Genomic DNA, 24,018 nt, shown 5'->3' with positions numbered 1-24,018 from the left:
ATTCATTGTGGATGATGAAGTTACTAAAATCTGAATAATTAATTATAAGATATTTTGAAGATTTTCATTTAGCACTCACTTCAGATTTCAAAATCTGTATTCTCAGTTCTTCTTTATGCCTGTCTCTAGTTCTCAATTACAAGTTGTCTTGAATTCTTTCTGTCCTAAGTACAAATTTATCAACCTTACATCATCACCACCATCATCATTATTTTCCTTTCATGGATGAGTGTAGTGAAGAAAGAAGTATCTCTAGGGAAAGCTTCTTTGTCATCTATCATTTCCACCATATATGACCCAAATCCTATCCAACAATATTTTCTCCTTAAGAGAGGCATTGAAGTGAGATACTGACATCTTCAAACCGTGTCTACAGTCTCCTTTCCTCTTCAAAATGTCATTGGCACCAGGTCTCACCCCTAAGCACCTCTCCATGCCTGTTTGTTGCATACTATTACATTACAAATCACCTGCTCCACATAGACTTTCCTGACCTCTTCAGGCTAGCAGGCACAATTCCATAATATACTGAGTATAGTTCCACCTATCTGAAGATTTTCAGTGTCCCAATTGTCTTTGCAAGCACATTTAGGTAAACACTATTTGGCATGCCTCTGTTTATCTCTTGCATTTGTTGCTGTTCATTAAATATTTCATGATATGTATATATCTAAATATATATATTCCAGAAATCAAACCAAATTCAATGTAAATAGTATATGGTATAAATACTGTATGAATTTATACTGTATTCAGTATAAATATTGTCCTAAAAGCTTTAATTCTATTAATAATTAATCATCAAAATAACCTGTAGAGCATAGGTAATTCATTTTACTATCCCCATTTTTATAGAGAAAGAAACCAAGGTTAAGTAACTTACCCAAAATCACACAACTAGGAATTGGTGAAGTAAGAATTTGAATGCAGGCAATCTTGCTTCAGAGCCCATGAAGCTACTATATTATGCTTCCTTCCTATAAACATTCATCAGCTACCCATATGACTCAAGCTGTACTCCTTACTGACTTCACAGTGCTTGCTTTAATTAGAATCTAGTTCTCTTAGAAAGGAGATATGTCAAAAAATATTAACGATTATTGAGCATTGTAGAAGAGATTATCATCTGCAACCACAATGTATACTCCCTCTTCCTGAATATAGATTTATTACTGGAGTAGCTATCTAGCAGGGATTACATTTTCCAGTCTTCTTGCATCTAGATGCATCCATCTATCTAACCTATTGCAAAAGAAAAACTTGTATCACTTTTAGGGAAACATTTTTTATCTCTTTTTCCTCTTACCAGCTAGATGAAGACAAGTATAAGGCCCTACTAGAAAGTAAAGCTAAATAATAAAGGAGCATGAGTTCCTGTGGGTCCTTCTGGGAGGACAGTCACCAAATACTGGGAATATTCATATCTAACTTTTCAGTAGGCACCAAAAGTCATTTATTGATCTGAGACTTTATTCCATTTTGAAGAGTGTCAGTAACTAACACAAGCATGTTACAGATGCAGGAATGTTATAGATAGTTGCCTACCTGATTCATACTATATTTTGTGAGGCAAATACTTTCATTTCCATAAAAACTATGGTTCTGAGAGATTGATTAGATTGACAAAGGTGATACAGTTCAAGAGCGTCTGACTCCAACAGCTATACCATGCTACAATAATGCAGTATTTATAACATTAGAACATGCATCTTGCTTCTGACTTTAAGTATTACAAATCATAACACTTTTTTGCTGTCATATGGTCACACCATTATGAAAAAGAGAACTTTCTAATAGATTTTAATCCTCTCACTTCTTCCTGATTAATAAAACTCTGGTTGGTCTTGGTGCAGTCCTTTGTATTTGGCAATGTTAGAACAATGGGCTTCTCAATTTTGACATTCCCTTGCTGTCCAAGTAACAAGTTTATCTGAGAGATTTTGAGAAAGCTTTTCTTCCCTTCTGAAAGAAAGCAAACAAACAACTGACTCTCCTTTTTCCTGCTTAAATATGGATAGAAACGTGGGAGCTTCCCTATTCACTTGTAACCACGAAGAAAAGGCCAAGACCATTGCAGAGAGGTGTGAATCAACTCCAGTAACAACTCACAACTCAACTTTTGATATGAGAAAAAATTCCTATATGTTTAAGCCATAGTGTTTTCCATTATTTAGAGCTAAAAACAATCTTTACCAAGGAAACTATCATTCAGCATTTTTTTTTCAATATAATCTTACCAATTTATACCAACATCCCATCAGGGTACACCATATCTTTATGACAGTCTAATGACTCTTTCTTTATCAATACTTGAAAATTTCATTTCAATTTACTATAAGGTAAGGCATTTATTTTCTATAGTATATCTTTATGGAAGACATTAGTTTGTTAAATATTAAGGGTTTAACTTGTTTAATATGCATTCTCACTAATTGTGTCTTTGTCATGGAAGATTGAGGAAAAGGAGAGGAGTGAGGAAATCTGTGAAGTAGGGAACACCAAATAAATATTTTGATATTTGATATTAAAAATATTGAATCAGATAAGTTATAGAATTCAAAGGAGTAACTGAGAATCTTTTTCTATTTTTTAGCTTTATTTGCTGTGCAACCGTGAGCAAGTTGATTTTCTATTCTGTTTTGGCTTTCTCAGCTATAGGACAGTACTAAAGACAGTATGAAGTTTATTGATTGTTGTAAGTTTTCAGTGCCATGCACAAGTTTTATGCACATGATAACCCTCAAAAACAAGCACTATTGTTTTCATTATCATCATTATCCAATATTGATAATGGTCCTGAAATGTCAAAATATCTCTAGTAAAGACACTACGTGAGTCCTTGAAGTGATTTAGGAGGATGGCTATATGTTCTCTAATTTATTTTGCATGGAAACTATATAGTAACTTGAGAATTAGAACTTGATTCATTAGAATGAATGCATCATTGGATGCATTAATTTACTTGATTGCCTTTTAGTTTTACAACTACCTTAACTTAAAACTACCTTTTAAATTTAATAAAAGAGACAAAAACAATGTGCAACTTATGGCACAAGCTAATGATATGGATATTAAGCCACTTTCTATTCTCTCCCGAAAGTTATTTTAAAGTATAGATAAACAATGCTGCTAGGAAGAAATTTTAGTGTTAAGTTGGCAACTTTCAAAAGAAATTGAGGTCTGTAGAGAATATTTGTCCTTTGTATAAACTACTTTTAATTCAGTGCTTTATCCTTCTAGGTTAAGAGTTATTTTAACCTCTATGAAGTATGAGAAAATTTAGATAGCCCTACAGTCTCTTTTAAATTATCTTTCTCTGCTTTTAAAATAATAGAAAAAAAAATGGCCATTTAAATGGATAAGACATCAGGTTGGAACTTGATTAAGTACTTTGAACCATTAGAAACAGACTCTCTAAAGTCATTTGATCTTTATCTCTTTTGTAGTTTATTTTAATTTCAGGAAATATTTTACATGCCCTGCCTTCCAAATCAGGTAATTTTGCAAATTTAAAATTTTTGTGTGGTAATCTTTTCATTGCTTTGATATTAGGCTACTAAATGTAATCTAGAAATATGTTTATACCTAATTCTGAATCAAAATTTTCTGCACAATTTACTGGACAAGCATTCAGAAATCCAGCTTCTATACCAGACACTGACACTCAACTCATCTTGTGTCATGTAGGAACTCATCTTCCTTCTTTTAGCCTTAATTTCCTCAAATATAAAAGCAAAATAATTGGACTAGAACTCTATGGCTACAGCTTCTTCTGGTTATACAATTTTCCTTATTACAATGCTTACTATGGTCAGAGTTTTCTTGTTTAGTAATATAGGACATAAGAATCCTTGCAGTTTTTAGGAAAAAGTAAATTTTTCCCATAGAAAATTAACAAACATTATGAACAGGCAATTTACAGAAGAAGAAACACATGAAAAGTAGGCAGACTTGACCGGGCGCAGTGGCTCACGCCTGTAATCCCAGCACTTTGGGAGGCTGCGGCGGCTGGATCATGAGGTCAGGAGATCGAGACCATCCTGGCTAACGCAGTGAAACCCTGTCTCTACTGAAAACACAAAAAATTAGCCGGGAGTGGTGGCAGGCGCCTGTAGTCCCAGCTACTTGGGAGGCTGAGGCAGGAGAATGGCGTGAACCCCAGAGGCGGAGCTTGCAGTGAGCCGAGATCGCGCCATTGCACTCCAGCCTAGGAGACAGAGCAAGACTCTGTCTCAAAAAAAAAAAAAAAAAAAAAAAAGTAGGCAGACTTATTAGTAATCAGGGAAAACAAATAAGAGATAAGATAGATTTTTTCACCCGTCAGATTGTGACCAATTGGAAATTTTGATAATATTAAGTGTTATTGATGCTGTGGGGATAGACATCTCTCATTCATTGCTGGGAGGAGGACATACCAGTTTAGCTCCACCTGGTCCCTCCCTTGACACGTGGGGATTATGGGGACAATTCAAGACGAAATTTGGGTGGGGACACCAAGTCTAACCGTATCAGACTTACATAGAAATACTTCCATTTTCCACTTTGTAAAATATTCTCTATTGGAATAATGACAACCATAGTAACCCACATTTGTAAAACACTTTAGAATCCTATTTACCCTTGTATTATATGTAGGCAGGTATTATTATAACTATTCCACAACTGATAAAAATGAGAATTATTGAATAAACTATTTGAACAACTTTAAAAAATGAATATGTGGCAAAAAAGGAACTCAAAATAAGTTTTTAATACAATTAAAATTATATTTTCATTGTGGTCTTACTAATGGAGTAATGTACATGAAAATGATTGGCAAACATTGAACACCATAGGAATGTTAGATGGTATTTACTGTCATTAATTTCATTATTAGGCATAAGATAATTAATGTACAATGCCAACCATGTTTCTGTAAAAAACTGCATATGTAGAAGATCCTCCCCGAAGCAGGGCCCAGGAGATACCCACAATGAGACTGTTTAATTAAACAGGTGTAAGTGAAATAAAGGGAAGCAGAATCAAAAACATTTGATTCTATGAATTACATATGAATTGGTTTATAATAACTATATTAAGAAAACAATAGCTGGGCAACTGATGACTTAAGCTATTTGAATGAAGCCAATGTTTCAAATTACCTAGCTACTGAATATAAAGCATATTTAGCCCACAAACTCCTGAGAATACGGGACACTTTATACATCGGCACAATAAAGTATAAGCAAACTGAACGTGCTTCCTCAAAGCCTTAAATAGAGTTCTCATTCTTGACTGCATGAAATCTGTATAAAGTAAGTTACAGTAATGTCTGTCTGTCCAAACCCCCTTTTAAGGAAGCTCTTGCTCAAAGATTCACATATTCCAAGGAAAGTCAACCTGTATGCTGTTTTGTTATCTGTTCTTCCAGTTATCAATTGTATTGTCTACCACTTCCAAGTCCATTCTTCACTGCCAGATCTGCAATAACAGAGATGGGCCCTGTAAATATTTATCCTTGGTCAACTGTCATGTTGTTAAGTGCTATCAGTAGAGGGCAGTAGATAAACAGTACAAAAAGAAAGGGTTTCTCTTCTTGGATCTGAGCTGTTACTCTTGCTAAGTTCCTGCAGTTCAGGTGGCATTTTCAGAGCTCAGTAGTCACTAGCTCTTTCCCAGACACCCTTGGAGATGAGGCACATTCCTATGATTGCTTCTCTGAGAGACTGTTGGGAGGCTTTACAGCAAGTTATTAAAACAGAATCTCCCAGTAGGCAATTTTCCTTGATGTCCCAAAGAGCAGAATTTACAAAAGTCCTGCTACAACATCTCAGTAACTTATCTACCATCCTTTATCCATAGTTGTTCCCTCTCCAGACAGGTCTGGATCTGAGCCCGGGATGGGGAGAGCTTTAACGTTCTGTTCCTTCCTTGGTCACCAGATCTAACCCTAGAGCTAAAGCCTACTCTATATGTGCCACTTCTTTACTCTTTAGAATTCTCCCTCTTTTTTTCTTACTACCTAATCCAATCACAATCATAACTAATAATACTTTAAAAATATTATGTATGCAGATATAAATCACATACATTCATCAAGACCAACATAAAGGGTACAATTCAATAGTTCTTTAGTACATTCACAATATTTTGCGACAATGACAAACATCTAATTCCAAAACACTTTCAAAGGCCAAAAAGAAATCCTACACATATTAAGCAGCCACACCCCATTATTTCACCTACCAGCACCTTGCAACCATTAATCTACTTTTTATCTGTGGATTTCTTTCTCTATGCCTATTCTGAATGTTTCACATAAGTCAAGTCATACAATATGTAGCCTTTTGTGCCTCCTTTCACATAGCATAGTTTTCAAGGTACATCCATGTTGTAGCATGTGGTAGTACTTTCTTTTTGTGTATGGCTGAGTAATATTCTATTCTATGAATATAACACATAGTGTTTTATCATCAGTTGATGAACATTTGAGTTGTGTCTGCTATTTGACTGTTACAAATAAGACTATAAAGATTCAGGTACAAGTTTTTGTGTGAACATGTATTTTTAATTCTCTTGGTTATATACCTAGAAGTATAATTGCTGGCTTATATGGTAACTCAATGTTTAACATTTAAAGGAAAGACCAAACTGATTTCCACCACGGCTGTGCCATTTTACATTTATACATAATGCCATGTATGAGGATTACAATTTCTCTACATTTTTGACAAGGTTGAGGAAGTTTCTATAATTTCTAGTTTGTTAAGTATTTTTTTTAACAAAAAATAGAGGTGTTGTATTTTGTCAAATGCATTTTTTCAATTATCCAGGTCATGTGCCCTTCCCCTCCTCTCTCTTAATATGATGTGTCAAATTAATTAATTTGTATATGTTGAAAAAATCTGGGATTCCTAGGAAAAATCCCACTTGATCATGGTGTATAATTCCTTCATATGCTGATGAATTCAGTTCATTTGTCTTTTGCTGTGATTTTTGCAAATATATTCTCAAGTTATATTGATCTGTAGTTTTATTTTCTGTTGATCTTTAAATGTTTGGTAGGATTCACTGGTGAAATCATCCAGTCTTGGGTTTTCGATGTTGTTGGCAGTTTCTTATTACTAATTCAATCTCTTGATAAATCTGTTGAGTTTTTCTATTTCTTCTTCATTTGGTTTTGATAGTTTGTGTCTTTCCAAGAATTTGCCCATTTCATCGACATTATCTAATTTGTTAGCATACAGCGGTTTGCAGTTTTAGAATCCTTTTTCATTTTTATAGAGCTAATAGTAATGTCCCTTTTTTATTCCTGATTTTAGTAATGTGAGTTGTCTAATTTTTCTAGGTCAATCTTGCTAAAAATTTGATTTGGTTGTTGTTTGCAAACAACAACTTCTGATTTCATTGATTTTTCTCTTTTGTCTTTTGCTCTTCTCTTCAATTCATTTATGTGCTAATCTTTGTTACTTCTTTCCTTAGGTTTGCTTTGGGCTTAATTTAATTTGGTATTTCAAATTTCTTAAAATGAAAGTCAGTTATTAATTTGAAACCTTCTTTTTGAGTGTCTAGAGCTATAAATTTCCCTTGAGTACTGCTTTGGTTGCATCCTATAGTTTTCTATATGTTGTTTTTACTTCTATAAATCTCAAAATATTTTCCACTTTCCTCTGTGATTTATTATTTGACTCATTGGTTATTTAGGAGTATGTTGTTTACATTTAACATATTTGTGGCTTTTTAAAATTTCCTCTTATTTTCAATTTTATTCCATTGGGATCAGAGAATTACTTTGTATGGTTTCAATTACTATAAATATATTGAACCTTTTTTGATGGCCTGTTCTAGAGAATGTTTCACATGCAACTCAAGAAAATTCTATATTCTGCCATTTTGAGAATATCATTTGTAGATATGTTTTACATATAATTTGTTTATAGTGCTTTTTATGTCTTCTGATTTCTTGCTGATATTCTCAGTAGTTAATTGTTTGAGCCATTATTGAAAGTAGCATATATAATTTTCCAATTATAGTTACTGAATTGTCTATTGTCCCTTCAATTATGTTTTTTGTCATATATTTTAGAACTCTTTGTTAGGTAAAAACATGTTTACAAATTTTATATCTTCTTAAGTTGATCTTTTCATTGTAATAAAATGTCCAACTTTGTATTTAGTAACATTTTTTGTCTTAAAGTCAATTTTATCTGATATTACTGAAGCTATCTCAAGCACTCTTTTTATGCTATTTGTATGGTCTGTCTTTTTCTATTTATTTTGAACCTATTTGTGTCTTTTGTTTTTTGAGACAGAGTCTCAAAAAAGGTTTTATCTAAGTCTGTGAAAAATGACATTAGTAGTTTGATAGGAATAGCATTAAATCTGTCAATTACTTTGGGAAGTATGTCCATTTTAATGTTATTGATTCTTCCAATCAATGAGCATTAAATGGTTTTTCATTTGTTTGTGTCATCTGATTTGTTTTAGCATTGTTATAGTACTCCTTATAGGATCTTTCACCTCCTTGGTTAACTGTATTCCTAGATATTTTAGTTTTTGCTTCCATGGCTATTAAAAATGTGATTCCATTCTTGTTTTGGCTCTCAGCTTGAATCCTTTTGGTATACAGAAATGCTATTGATTTTTGTACATTGGTTTTTGTACCCTAAAAACTTACGGAAAATTTTTATCAATTCTAGGATCTTTTTGGTGAAGTTTCTAGGGTTTTCTGAGTAAAGTGTCATATTGTTAGTAAAGAGAGATAATTTGACTTCCTCTTGTCCTATTTGGATGACTTTTATTTCTTTCTCTGGCCTGATTTCCCTTGCTAGGATATCCAGTAATGTGTTGAACGGGACTGGTGGGAGTGGGCATACTTGTCCTGTTCCTGTCCTTGAGGGGAATGTTTCTAGCTTTTGCCCATTCAGTATGATGTTTTCTGTGGGTTTGTCCTAGATTGCTCTTATTATTTTGAAGTATGTTCCTTTGAAGCCTAATTTGTTGAGGGTTTTTATCATGAAGAGATGATGGATTTCATTGAAAGCCTTTTCTTTGTCTATTGAGATGATCATATGGTTTCTGTTTTTAATTCTGTTTATGTGGTGAATCACATTTATTGATTTGCATATGTTGAACCAACTTTGCATCCCAGAAATAAAACCTAGTTGATTGTTGTGAATGAACTTTTTGATGTGTTGCAGGATTTGGTTGGCTAATATTTTGTTGAGAATTTTCATGTCTATGTTCATCAAGGATATTGGCCTGTAGTTTTCTGTGTTTGTCTTTGCCAAATTTCGGTGTTAAGGTGATGCTGGCTTCATAGAATAAGTTAGAAAGCAGTTCGTCCTCCACGATTTTTTTTTCAGAATAGTTTTAATAGAACTGATAATAGCTCTTCTTTGTATGTCTGGTAGATTTAAGCTGTTAATCCATTTGGTCCAGGGCCTTTTCTGTTGTTTGGATTTATATTACTTATTAAATTTTGGAACTCAATACTTGAGAATATAGTTGCAAAAATCACAGCAAAAGACAAGTGAACTGAATTCATCAACATATGAAGGAATTATATACCATGCTCAAGTAGGAGTCATTGGAGTCACTGCTGATTCCTAGGAGTCATTGCTGGAGGGCTAGTGTAATCCTTAGATGGTATCACAACATTCAGATTTTTCATGGTGCCAGATTCTCGTGCTGATTTATTCTCATCTGGAGATGGTGGCATTCCTAATTTTGTACATATATTAATGAAGATAGAATTGTTTTTTCTTTCACTTTCCTCACTCCCTAGGGGATGTTACTGTAGAGACTGTTGGGTAGAGTTTTTTTGACTTTATTTCTATATCTCTGTGTAATTCTGTTGGCAGGTTTTATATTGGGCTGTGTGGTTTGATCTACAGGCCTGTAGATGGTACTTATAGGTAAGAGACAGCTATAGCCAATATGGATGGTCATATACTTGATTCTTGCTTACTGGACGAAGCTCTCTGTTGCATCAAGTAATGGGCTTATCCATGGAGTACACTGTGGTTTGAGGTTTCTGCTCATCCCAGGGTGGGGCAAGATGGGCAGGTCTGGACCAGGCAGTCCTGCTTACAGATCCCCCAATGGCAAGTACAAGCACCAGAATGGAGGGGGACACAGTAGGTAGCAACCAACTGCCCCAGAGGTGTGTTTAGGCATGGAGCTGAAGAACACCTTGGCCCCAAGTTCTCTGCATGGTGGTGGGGATGCTAAACTCCTACTCCAACAAAGTGTGTGCTCCAGATGCCTGGAAATCTGCATAAGTGTGGAGTGTAGAGGGCCCTATTACACTGCAATCTCTTCAGAGCAAGGGTGGGGTGATTCAGCTGGTTATCCAGGTGAACAGGTGAACAGGTGCTTCAGATGCCTGGAGATCTTCCTGAGCATAGAGTGGAGAGAACCCTGCTTCACCACACCTCTGCACAGGAAGGATGGGTGGCTCAGGCCATCCAGGTGAGTAGGAGCTTTGACTGCCTAGAAATCTGCCTGGAAGTGGAATGTAGAGGGCCTCACTGTACCATGATCTAGAGAGCATATATTTGAATCATGCTTTTTATTCCTTCTACTAATATCTGCCTTTTAACTTGAAATTTAAGCCATATATATATAATGTAATTAGTTGTAAGGTAGGCTCTACATCTACCATATTGCTATTTGTTTTCTGCAGGTATTATGGATTTTTGTTGTCGTCTCTTTCTCCATTATTGTCCTATTTTATGTTAGATAGATATTTTCTATTGTAACACTTCAATATTCTTATTTAATTTACTTTTTTTAAGTGTTTTAGTTGTTGTCTTAGGGATTATAATTAACAACTTAATTTACAATAATCTAATTCAGGTTAATGCCAACTTAATTTCAATAACATAAAAACGCATATCCTCTATAGCTCCATTTTCTCTCTCCTTTAGAGTGTTATCACAAATTATATTCTCATGTATGACGTGCCCATTAACACAGATTAATAATTTATTTATTTATGTAGGTGTGTTTTAAATCAGATAGAAAAAACATTTAAAAACAAAAAATATATTTATTCTGTTTTATATTTACTTAAGAAGCTATTTTTCCTGGTGCCATTTAATTCTTTGTGTGAATTTAAATTACTTTCTAGTGTCCTTTCATTTCAGCTTGATGTACTCCTTTTGGCTTTCTCTCGGAGCAGGTCTGCAAGCAATAGACTATCTCAAGTTTTTTGTTTGTTGATTTTTAAATCTGGGAATATCTTAATTTCTTCTTCATTTTTGAAGAATAGGTTTTTTTATTTGAAATTTTTAGTTGAGAAGTTTTTGGTTTATTAGCACTGTAAATATTGCATCCCACTGCCATTTTGTGCCTGTGTTGTTCTGGTGAGAAATCAGCTGTTAATCTTATTGATGATACTTTGAATGAGATTGGTTCTTCCTCTCTTGCTGCTTTCAACATTGTCTGTCTGTTTTTGGTAGTTTCACTGTAGCGAGGCTAGGTATAGATCCCTTGAATTTCTCCTATAAATGAGCTTAAAACTTTCAAAATTTGATTTTTAAGAAAGATACTAATCTACATTGGCTATTATATTTCAAATATTATTTTTGTTCCTTTTTCTCTCTTTTTTTCTAGAACTCCCATTATGCATAAGGTGGTACATTTGATAGTATCCCACAGCTCCTGAAGCTCTGTTTATTTTTCTTCATTTATTTTTTCTTTATGATTCTCAGACTAGATCATCTCGATAGACCAATCTTCAAAATCACTAATTCTTTTTTCTGTTAAATTCTGCTCTTGATCCACTCCAGTGAATTTTTATTTCATTTATTGTAGTGTTATCTTCAGAATTTATATTTGATTCATTTTTATAAATTATGTCTTTATTGAGACTATTCATTTGGTGAGACATTGTTCTCTTACTTTGCTTTAGAACATGGTTTTGAGAACACGATTTCATTTAACTTTTAAATATATTTTATGTAGCTGATTTAAAGCACAATAAGTCCAGTATCTCAGCCTTATCAGGGACAGTTTCTATTGTTTTTTTTTTTTTTTCTGAGCGTTGGACATTTTTTAAAAAATTTCTTTGCATGTCTTGTATTTTTTATTGAAATTAGATTTGGAACTTTGTTACACACACAATAACATTTTAAATATTCTAAAATGTGGCAACTCTGGAAATCAAGTCTGCTCCTCTTAAGAGTTTACTGTTGTTGCTCCTTGTTGTAGTAGTTGTTTGTTTACTGATTTCTCTAAACTACTAATTCTATAAATTATTTATTCTTTTGCATATGTGGTCATTGAAGTCTCTAAATGGTTATTTAGGAATCACCTAAATAATAAGTAGACAGAAATTTCCTTAGTTCTTGCAATCAATATGGAGCATGCCTTGAACACTCAGCCTGATGGTTTACAACTCTGCCTTAGCTTTCACTTACTGCTTGGGCAGTGGAGGCAGGTCATTCTGAAGTGAGAGCCTAAGGGTCTTCTCAGGTCTTTCATGCACATATCCAAAGGCCTGCACATTCACTCATGTACCTAGATTCTCAAGAACAAGACAGAACTTTTAAAAATAAAAACCGCCTGGTGCAAGCCTTTTTTGATTTTCCAGAATTCTGAAAAAAATTTCCAACAACTCCTTAAGGTTTTTTTTTTTTTTTAATCTATGTAAGGTTAAACTTTCAACAGTTCTTTCTCCACTATTTTCACTGACATCAATCTATAGTTAATAATTCTTTATTTTAAAGATTTTGTTTCTAATTACTGTGTGAGTTTTATCTCCTAATTTGAATCTAACTAATATGCTTGTGATACATTCTGTTATAAAATGATAACTGGAGTTAATGAAAATCACCCAGTAATTTGAATAGGCGATACTAACTTTTTAACCCCTTAGCAATGGATTGAATTGAAAGTTAATGATGTAGAAAGGTGTAGAATAGCCACAGTAACCTTCAAGCTAAATTTATGAAGACTCTGCAGTTTGGCCAACCAAAATAAACTCATCATTAGACAGAGGAAAAATTGTTCTTAGAAAACTAGACAATTTAGTTAGTAAGGTGCCTATCATGGTCTTTTTCATGGCTGACTCTCTATCTCCAGACTATATAAATCTTTTTAACATATTATCTTCATATTAAAACAGACTGAGTCAATCTGTGTTCCTTGAAATTAAGTCAATCAAGAACAAAAGCTAAACACTGCTTATCTTTCTATAAGCTGAAAAACGTGGCCTTTCTTTCTCCATGAACACCCCATCACCACCCAACACCACTCATCAATGAGTTTGTATGTCTTTGATTATGTTACTCTCCCATGTGGAAAATTCTGTTACATTTTAATTGAAAAATCAAGTTTCGACATAGAAATATTAAGTCAAAATCACAATATAATCTTATACTTTTGGTGCTAAATTTATTTTCCTCATTAATTAAAAAACCTATCTTGGATGATTGTTGTGATTAAATGATGTTATCTATGCAAAGTGATTGTTAGTATACTGAACACATTTGACGTTCTCCATAATTGTTAATGCAACACTATTTCACCACTCTACCTCATCCAAGTCTTATCCACATAGACTCAAATAAAGTTAATCTTCCATATGAAAGTTTAAATAAACATATAATGTTCATGAAGGCCAAATAAAACTATATTGTTCAAAATTAAATTAAACCACATTAATGGGCACAACCAATGTGTTCATTAATATGCTCTGAATTAATTCATTAATTACATATTCCATACTACTTCAGATTTCAGTGATTCATTTCTGTCCATTATATTGCTAATATCGTTTAAGTGTACTAATTATTTTTCCTTTCCACATGAGGTCACATAATATGTCTTCTCTTCTTTTGCACCCTTAAAGTAGCTGACCCAGTGTGGGGAAACAGGAACTACTTAAAAAAATGCATATTAATTGAGTAAATATATTTTTACTTTATTAGAATAAAAATGTTAGACTTAACATAAAACATTTAATAAACCCATTTCTCTTTTCTGGACATATCCTGCACATAATATGACACTTTTTGCCTTGTAAAAGTTAAACTATAATTCAATTTTTTCCTTTATGTCATCTTTCTGTACCTCCTTCTGAACTTCTGACATTAGCTGTCACTCACTGTCAGGGAGCTAACTCTAAGCATCAGCCAGTCTTTAAGCTAAGGATAAATGTGAGCTGAGTTGCCCAGAGTAATGTCCCTCTACCTCTAAAAAGACTGTCTTTCCATGGGCTTGCCCTTCAGAAGAAAGGAGATTCCTCTGAATGAACACTGTTTGAACAGCCAACCCCATCTAGCATTTCAATTTTCAGTCCACTGATCATGTGAATGCCCATAGTCACAACAGAGAAACGAGTTCTCTTGGCATTTAAAATAGCACAGTAAAGAGCAAAGCAAAATTTCAGATCCTAACTTCTCATAAGAGAGAGGAAAAATGGGAAGAGAAATAATTTTAAAGGAATACCTTAGGAGAAAGAGGAATTGGTGCAGAACTTGGGAAAATACCATCATTTTAGAGTATACAAAGTTTGATTATATGTAGCCTCAATAACAGATTTTTCAGAATTGCCTGTGAAAGCCTGAAATTGATAAAGTATATGTTGAATACGTCTTTTTTATTTAGACAAGAAAAGCACAAGGCATAAATAAGTTTAGTCCTGAAAGTGATTGATTATAGTAAAGGATGTAAGAGACTGAATGAAATCCACATGCTACAGCTCCTCTGTGTTCTTTTCCCTTTGCATATTACACAATTGGTTCACATCCTCATCATTAGGATGCTGCTGCTAATCAGATACCTTTGGCCATCCCATTTGAATTTTGTCTGAAAAACCAACTGTAATCACCTACAATAAAAACAAATCATTAAACCACTTAGCTTTTGGTTTGAGAATTTCATAATTTCCCCTTTAGTGTTGAAAATCCCACCTGAATTGGGTAAATGTTGCTCACCTGGGCTAAAATAAACCATGGTGGTACACCTTCTCAGAAAAGAAGAAATTAGTGATTTTCTAGAATATTTCATTTGTGTCAAGTGAGGTGTGTTGAACAGTTCGCCAGATGCAGGAAGATTAATTTCAGTCTTGTCTGGTGAAAGTGAAATTAGATTAGTCTCCACCTGAGAAATTGGACCCCCAGCTGGATAAGAGGTTGAAGGAAAATTATACAACTCAGGATAATTAGTTTGTTTGTACATCTTGGGAAGCTGTCTCACACTTTACCTCACACCTCTTTTTATTGAAGAGATGCCCCTTGCTGTGTATTTCCCTGTGCATAGTGAAAATACTTTTGCTTGATTTGCAATGGATCAATCAAGAACATTCAATTCTTCATTAACAGATGAACTAGTGCAAAAAATTAAGACTCCATCATGCTTTCTCTGCATGTGGATGATCAAGAGTTAGCCCTATTTTAATATGAGCAGGGTCAATCTGAAACATGGAGTACCCCACAGGACAATATAAATAAAATGAGGCTCTTGTGGGGAGAAAATAGGGATTTTCTAGCTGCAGAAAAATGACAGTACCTGTATTAATACATATTTTACACAGTAAGCTAATTAAGGCTTGGGTTATTTAATTTGCATTCAACTCACTGCAATCTATCTGCCTTCCCAATGTCCAATCAAGTCTCCTCCAAGGCCTAGAATTGGCATTAAGTTCTGCTGAGGCCTTCATTTCTCCTGGCCTATGACTTCTATGACCAGCTGCCAAGGACATCCTACATTTTCTAAATTTAGTGTACTCACTTTTATAGGCAACAAGTATAGACTATGACAGAGCTAGGTGGGAAAATGGGAGGGAGTTAAAGTGGAGGGGGAAAAGAGGGAAAGAAAATAGAAGTGTAGCATGAGAAAAAAAAACTAAATAAAGAAGAGGAGAAGAGAGAAGAAAATAAGAAACTTGGTATAACAGGGCAAAAAAAAAAAAACACTAGCATTTGGATGAGTAGAATTTAGATTAAATTAAACCACAGGCTCTCTGCTTCATAGTTTTTAGGAAACTTTAGAAATATAATTTAATATTGGTTTCCTCTTGCAAAATGTAGAGAGGATAGTACCTACCTGACCAACCTTCTAATATTGCTATAAGTCAAAGGTGATCAAGTAGTGAAAATAATCTATTCTCTATAAAACACCATAAACACATATAATCCAAGTTTTAACTTCTATCACATTCAAGCTCTCTATCATAAGGTTGAGACTTGATTCCAGTTACACAATCAATGTGGGTGTAAAAAAATGCTAATAAATAAATATACTCATAGTTAAATATAGAAGTGAATAAATCAATACAAAATAAGGTGGTGACAACTCCCAGGAAGGTTTCCTGGGAGTATATAGGAGGATTGTGGGGAGCTTAAGAAGATGTATTTCTGGAAGTTTACCGTAATGAAGCCCATGATGTGTCTGCCTTCCTTGAAGGGACATCTCTCAAGAAGTGACTGTTACGGTGTAATTCTGATTCCCTTGAGTTAGAGACACAAACTGAAAGCCAATGGCACAATTTCATATGGAAATGACTATTTCAAAAATACCTGTAAGGTAAATGTGTAAGCAGCTTCATTAAATGTGTAAATGTGTAATGCTTCATTCATTTATTGTGCATGCCTGAACTTCAAAAATAATCATTTTTGGATCCCAGTGAGAGGAATATTCCAAATCACTGTACTCTTCAACTGATCTGAACTTGAAGTACTAGTGTGATAATTGCTCATATGTTTGACTGACAAAAAGTGAGAAGGCCTCACAGCACATTCTGCCCAGCTGTCTGCTGCCACCTTGAACTTCACAGCTATACTCCTCTCTTCGGTTTACAAATGGCCATTGAGAAAATGTGAGTACCTCCATTTGGTACAGGTGACTGAGAGAATACAAACAGCTTGGAGAAAGTTGCGGTGAGGAGGAAAGAACAGTATACCAAATCTTCTCCTTATCCTATACCCTCTTTTTCAGGGGTCCCAAACCTGAAAAAGTACATGATGGATTATCTATGGTTTAAAGGTAAAAGAGAATTATGTCTACACATCTCCTCTCCTCATAATCTTCTGTTCCAAGTTCTGTCTTGGGCTTCATATCTGGAAGCCCAAGATATGTGTCTTGGTGCTCACAAACTTAAATAACTTAACAATAAAATATGGTAAAATCATTAGAATTCCACTAATTTGGATTTGAAATAACCCTGGCACATATAGAGATAGAAATATCATTAAGTATATGCAGTTCTGAATTTATTATGGTCTTATTGTCTGGGGAAACAATACTTTTAAAATAGTTGGTATTTTCAAAATAATCAAAATGATTTTTAAAGATATTAAATACATAAAAAATCTTGTCATTTGCCTTTATTTTTTATCTAGCAATTAGTTCTCCAAAGTTAAAGTATTTTTATATTTTGAATCCATTATTATGTGAAGGTGGTCTATTTCAACTTGTTATTTTCTCATTAACTTATCTCACCTTACTTATTAGTATACAAGTACATATGTGTTGTCTACTTGAAAATTACAAATTTTCATGTGTAAATAAATGTTTTAATTGGCAGCATTTTACTAGGCCATTCTAAATTTCCCAGGTAGTAAAGACACAAGTGTTCTGGTATATAATTTACTGGACTTATTGACCACTGCCTTTACCCCTTTATGTCACAGGAAAATACTTTAGGTCATTTTTCCCAACTGTATTAGAGATAACAGCTGTGCAATTAAATTCTCACTGGTTCTTGAACAGGACTAAGAGTTTTGACAACTCCATGGGTGTGCACAGCCTAATTCATGGGTCTAGAATACTCTTCCCAAACTCCTGACTCTTCTCGTAAAGTTGCGGCTATTTTTTCCCCTCCAGTGCCAGCAACGTTTTATATGAAACCTTTCCTAACTCTCTGAGAAAAAGCTGTCACAACTCTGGTCATCTACCATATGTCTTTATTATAGTAGTTTGTATGGGTACTTATAATTATTTTTCGTATCTGTCACCCACAAAAACTGTGAGCTCACCAAGATCAAACATAGAATCTCATTCATCTTTTTAATCTATGAAAAACAACAAAACAAAACTCAATTGTAGACTTTCAGGGACTACAATTCTGAGAATTTTTAATGAACCCCAATTTTCTGTATCATTCGTTACTCTAAAGTAAAAGTCAGTAGTGAGAATGAACGTTGATTTTGTATTAAAAAAAGACTGTAAAAAAGAGTTCAAAAGTAGTAGGGGGTTCTCATTAGTCCTTTAGGGAGTAGTTTTCTGAATTCTTCTAATGTCATCTCCACCACTGATAGCATTCAACAAAGAATTATTTGAAAAGACAGATTAGCAAGAATAATGGAAACTGGAGGTCAGAAGTGAAATAGCTAGAGGAAAAATGTACTGCATATAATTCTTTCCAAAGTTGGTATGCTTAGGAGAAAAAACCTTTTGAAGTGGCATGGTTTAGAAGAGATGCAGGAAATAACTTGTGACATGATAGATGATTGTGTTAGGAAGGAAAGAGACTACGTGAGATAATGCAGAGGTCAATCATAAATGATATAACTCCTTCTATGAGCAATATGAGGAAATAAATAAACCTCAGAATTCTGATAATTAGGTGTAAATCAACCGAGATTCCAGCCCTTAAATCACCAAAAGCTCGTAAAAATTACTTAATATTTCTCTTTGGAGCATTACTTTTAGACAAGAATGGCTAAAGTTGTTTGGACAGGCTGAAAACCCTGAGTTTCTAGACAGATTGCTACTGCAGAGTTTGTTTCTCATCACAGTCACACACATACACTCAAACACACTAACACATGCTCATACCACTTTGGTTTTCCATCTCTTACTGTTGACGCTGTTTTCTTTGACTAGTCTCTCATTTTTTAATCAAAGTTAAAGTGGCACAGAAGTTCCGAAATTCAGCTTTCAAAACCATTATAGGGATAAAAACACATACACAGCTGGGCTGTCAAATTTCTCAAGAGGAATCTTTTATGCTTTGCAATGAAAAGATTCTTGCTTGCCTCTCTCCCTTTTACTCCCACAGCTCATTGATGGAAATTTTGACTGATTCTAGGGAGTCATATAATTGTATATTCACTATTCATCTATTCATTTGATAATCTAATCAGTCCTTGGGAAATGCTGACTTACTCATCATCCTGTTATACTGACTATGTACTACAATCCAATGATCAAACTACATGATATATTTGAAATAAGAAATTAATTAATTCTGTTCTTGATCATGGTTCTTTACAAATATGATAAGCATCGCATCACATAGATAATTGGCTTTGAATTTTTAACTCTCAGCTTTTCTAAGATTTGTATAATTTATATTCAAAAACTAGTGAGAAAGCATAAATCACTGACATTAAAAAAACTGAAAAAAAAAGACAAAAATTTGTCTAAAAGAGGAACCAGAAGCACAAATTAAAGGCAATTAAAGTACCTACAGTGGAAACAAAGAATGATTTCAGTGGTAAATTTAAAAGACTAAAGGTTAATATTTAAAAACATGAAATATGAAATTTTAATTTCTCTGATAGGGTTTTGTAATAAACATTGAACTGGGAACATATAATTAAATATCAGTGAAGCTTTCAGAAAAAATATATCATTTGTAATATAAGGCATGTTTGTATTAAGTATGAACAATAGGGAAATTAAGCTATTAACACACAATGAAGGTCGATCAACATATGTTGAAAACAGTTGCATTTATATAAATGTTCTGTAAAAACACTTGAGATAAACAATCATTTCTAGAAGAATGAATTTTCAGCATATAATAACAGGCAATGATGCCTTAAGTGTTCAAAGCAATGGAATAATAAGATGAAAGGAAATCCTACATTCAAGAGATGAATTTCTTCACTCAAAAACTTAATTTGACAAGTGCTTCAGTGAAAGTAAACCTTTCTGATTGGTTATCTTGAATACGAGAAGAAAGGGAAAGTGTAAGAATGATGGATCAGCAGCTGTATGCCAGTAGTGGAGTCAGGATGCTACTTGTATCTTCAGACACTTCTTCCATCATTCCTTTTGCATGTTATACTCCAGCCATATTATACGGGTTGTAGTTCACTGAACACGCCATGCTACTCTGCCTCCATGAGGTTTATATACTAGTTTATCTATTAATATCTGCCTTCCTCTCAGCTTTCCTTTGAATGGTTAGCATCTCTTTACTCTAATGCATACATCAGTCTCCATCTTTTACATTAACTTTTTCCTGGGATCCTGAGCATTTAGTTATTCCTTTCATTGAGGTTTTTATCACACCACACTTCAATGTTTGGTTCATGTGCCCATCTCTCTTATTAGACTGATATTTTGGGTAGCAGATTCCATGTCTTTTCAAATGCCTACCCCTAGACTCATTTAATATATATATCAAAAAAATTGGTACACAAGAAAACCTCTGGGTGGTTTTCATTTTCGTGTGTCATCTCAGGGTCCCTAGAGCCAACCCTCAAGATCAGTGATTGGATCTACATCCTTCACCAAAATATCTGATCTCTGAAAACTACAGATTTTTTTAAAATGTTGATCCAATAAAACATCCTAACTTTGAACTGATAATGTTTATTTCCAGTATTGTGGTATAGTGTGGTATGAAAACTAACAATCAAAATTAAAAGTTACGTCTTCCTTTTTAGCAGAAAAATAATAACAAGAGGATTAATTGTATGACAAGCTCTTTTCTAGGCCTTCTCACATACAAGATCTCATTATTGAGCAAATATTGCTAAATTTTCCTCTAATTGTGCCACTGTCCTAGACACTTGGATTATATGTACAAGATATATGATGTCCTTGCCATCATGATGTTTACATTCACATGGACCAGACATATTTCAAGAAAGTATGCATATTTTTAAAAATTTTGTTATTGCTAACTACCATTAAGAACAAAAAGCAAGGTTGGGTGATAGTCACTAAGAGCTTCTTTTTTCGAACAATGTAGCCAGGAGATACTCTCTAGATGAGCCGATATTTGAAGACACCCAAATCTGAGAAGGGGCGATTAGAATGTATATATTAGTGAAGCATATGCCAGGCTGAGCAAGCCAATGTAATGACCCCTGAAGAGGACATGAGCTCTCTGTGTCTGAGGATTAACAAAGAACAGAGTAACCAATACAATAACATGGGAGAAGCAGGTAGGAGCCAGATCATGAAGAACCTTATAGATAATTATATGGCATTTGATAAAATATAATTCATATTTTTCAAAGTCCATTCCTGCTATAGAGTGGAAAGCAGGATATATGGGGAAAAGGGAGGAAACAAGAAGATGATGAAGCTATTGCAGAACCAAAGAAAAGATGATGGAGACAGGGATGAAGATGACAGAATTCAAGATATTTGAAAGATTATATTTGGTAGGTATAGCTAACCTGTTACTGAGTTGGATAGGTGGGGTGGTATTAAAAGTGTTAGGAAACCAAGAATGACTCCTAAGGTTTGATCTGAGTAATTGGTTAAATGTGGTAATGTAAATTGAAATAAAAAATAAAGATAGAGAAGGTTGATGAGGAGGGCAAGGAAAAGAGTAGCTTAGATGATGGATGGATGATCAGTGCTAAATTACCAAGAATGATAATAGGAATAGTGGCAGAAAGGAAGAGATTAAATATTTGCTCATTATTGCAATTGGACAGCATATGACAGCAATAAGAAGGACTAGTGTATAGCAGAGTCCAATCTTAGACCCTTCAAAAAAGCTGGGAATTTGAGGTATGAGGAAGAAAAATCATCAGAAAAAGGCATAGGGAGGTAGGGGCAATCCTATGCTACTAGCCTGATGGTAGATGATATGTATCTTTGGAATAAATAAACAAAAACTTTTTCTATTTGAATGAGCTGTAGGAGAACCTGTGTCTTTAAGGGAGAGCTAGCATAAAGAGCATATTTTGAAAGTTAGTAGGGGAGTTTTCTGATGATACGCGTGAGTTTCAAGGGGCACTATAAAAACGTTTGGGAGTCAGCGAGGACTGAGAAATGGCATCAAATTAGGGAATGTACAAATTCATACAATGATAAAAAAATTTGATTATAATAAATAGCCTGAGACATGTGAACTTTTCACATGACCCAGAATGGCCACTATTTTTATTTTTAAAATATTAAAATATGTTAATATTTGATGAATAGTCATTACCCTGTGTTCTCACAGTGCCCTTCTCATAATCATGGTACTCTAGCCCCTTTTCCCAAGACTCTTGGCCTTTCTATGATCTAGAAACCTATAAACAGGTATCACAAAGCACAACAAGGGGCTTTCAGAATGCTGTCCACTGCAGTGTCTAGCATCTGTTTGCATTTGTCTGTACAGGATACTTACGTAATATGTTGCATACCTTATTCTTTACATGGTATACTCAGAATGATGCCTGGGTGATAATTCAGATGAATTGCAGTATGAGGAATGATGGGATTAGTCCTAATATTCTAAGGAGAAGGAACAGTCTCATCTCATCATAGTATCTAGCAAAAGCTTGTTCTTGTAGTGACAGTGATGAGGATAAAAGTGGGACAAACAAGGGTAAGGGCACCCCTGACAAAAGCATTTGAACAATTATATTTCTTCAGCGTATGGGGTCACACTGAGAGGAGTCACACTGCACAAAAACCAAATTCCAGTAAATAAAGTAGCTTCATCTGGATGCTCAATGTGTACTGCCAGGACCCCCAAAACAGATGTTATTATTCCCATATTACACACAAAGACGCATATTTAAAGTTTGCCCCAAAGCATAGTTTACTAAGGGATGGATGGAGAATTCCAATCCAAGTCTTTCATATTCAAAACCTATGCATATTCTTCAACCTATAGAATGTACCTGCATGTGTGAAAACACAACATTATAATGCCATTTTAATACTCACTACAAGTATAGAACTTAAAGGGGACTTAAAAATACCAGTGATGAAAATCTAGTAAATAGTGGTGCATGTTGCAGTCTCTATGGCAGATAGATTGCAAACCAAACTTTGGGAACTAAAAGGAAGGGAAAAGAACTTTAATAAATTTTATAATACACATGAACATTCAATATGATAAACACAAAGATTTATTAGCATGCTATGAAATAGTCAAAACAGATTTTAGGAGCGCAGGTTGTGTTTTTCTTGTTCCTTTCCTTTTTTTTTTTTCTTATAGGAGACACTTTTGAAATACATCCTGATTTTGCAATATATGTCTTTGCATTAAACGAATTACCTAAATACTGGGGTACAGCACAAAATAGAAATTTTATTAACTTGTTTTGCTGACTTGATTCAATTTGACATAAAATATTAAAAATGGTGAAAACATCTGAATTAAATTCATGAAGAGATCCAAATACTTAAGTAGAGAGGTTTTTATTTTATTTTATTTTTTTTATGCTCTAACTGCACATTCTACAAGTCAAAATAGGTCTTTGAGGATCTATAATGTGTTGGTCTCCTTAGAGCTATTTCAAGAGACTGGAATTGTTTTATATAGGTAACTTGAAGTATTAGGTAAAGTGGATCCCTCAAAATGAAATTAAATGGATCAAGTGGAGATTGGCCAAGATAGTTTCTATGGGATGTTCCATTTAATTAACAACACAACACGATTCTAAGCATGACTTTATGGACTAATAAGAAACATTAGTTATGTAAAAGATAAATGCTTTTGTTATAGATTTTATGAAAAGTTCTATTTCTCATAGACAAAATATGCTTTGAAACTCTAAGTAACATCAAGCCTACCAGTTCAATCCTTATTACACTGTGTATATATCATAGCTATGAGTGTTACAATTAAAGCAAGGTATGCTTGAGACAGTCCTGGCGGGTGTCTGTTTTATTTTATCTGTAGTAATGATGCTCTATTTTGCTCTCAAAATTGCTCTGGCTTGCAAGATAAAGTACATGAATAAGTCAATTGAAAATGATATGTGGATCACCTTGCCAATTAAAAGGAAATAACCAAATATTGAAGAGGGAAACTAAGGTATCTCAAATGCCAAAAACACAGCATCATCAAGAGTTTAATGTGATTCTTTTGAACATACTGTTACTTCCTAAAATAGA

The 24,018-nt window shown here is 34.0% G+C and overlaps 1 long non-coding RNA gene across 2 annotated transcripts in view; it reads right to left on the bottom strand.

Annotated features, from left to right (window-relative positions):
• Nucleotides 1-24,018, bottom strand: part of LOC134759647 (uncharacterized) — a 218,550-nt gene that overhangs the window by 84,846 nt on the left and 109,686 nt on the right. Inside the window, exon 3 of one of the 2 annotated variants that reach the window (XR_010136184.1) lies at nt 5,380-5,460. The exons of the other annotated variant lie outside the window; for it this stretch is intronic. This is a non-coding gene — a long non-coding RNA (uncharacterized LOC134759647). The remainder of the gene's footprint in view (nt 1-5,379; nt 5,461-24,018) is intronic. 2 annotated transcript variants of the gene reach the window in all.

Source organism: Pongo abelii, chromosome 12 (genome assembly GCF_028885655.2).
Source record: "Pongo abelii isolate AG06213 chromosome 12, NHGRI_mPonAbe1-v2.0_pri, whole genome shotgun sequence".
Classification (NCBI taxonomy): Eukaryota; Metazoa; Chordata; class Mammalia; order Primates; family Hominidae; genus Pongo; species Pongo abelii.
This window is presented reverse-complemented; position numbering and strand designations above follow the sequence as displayed.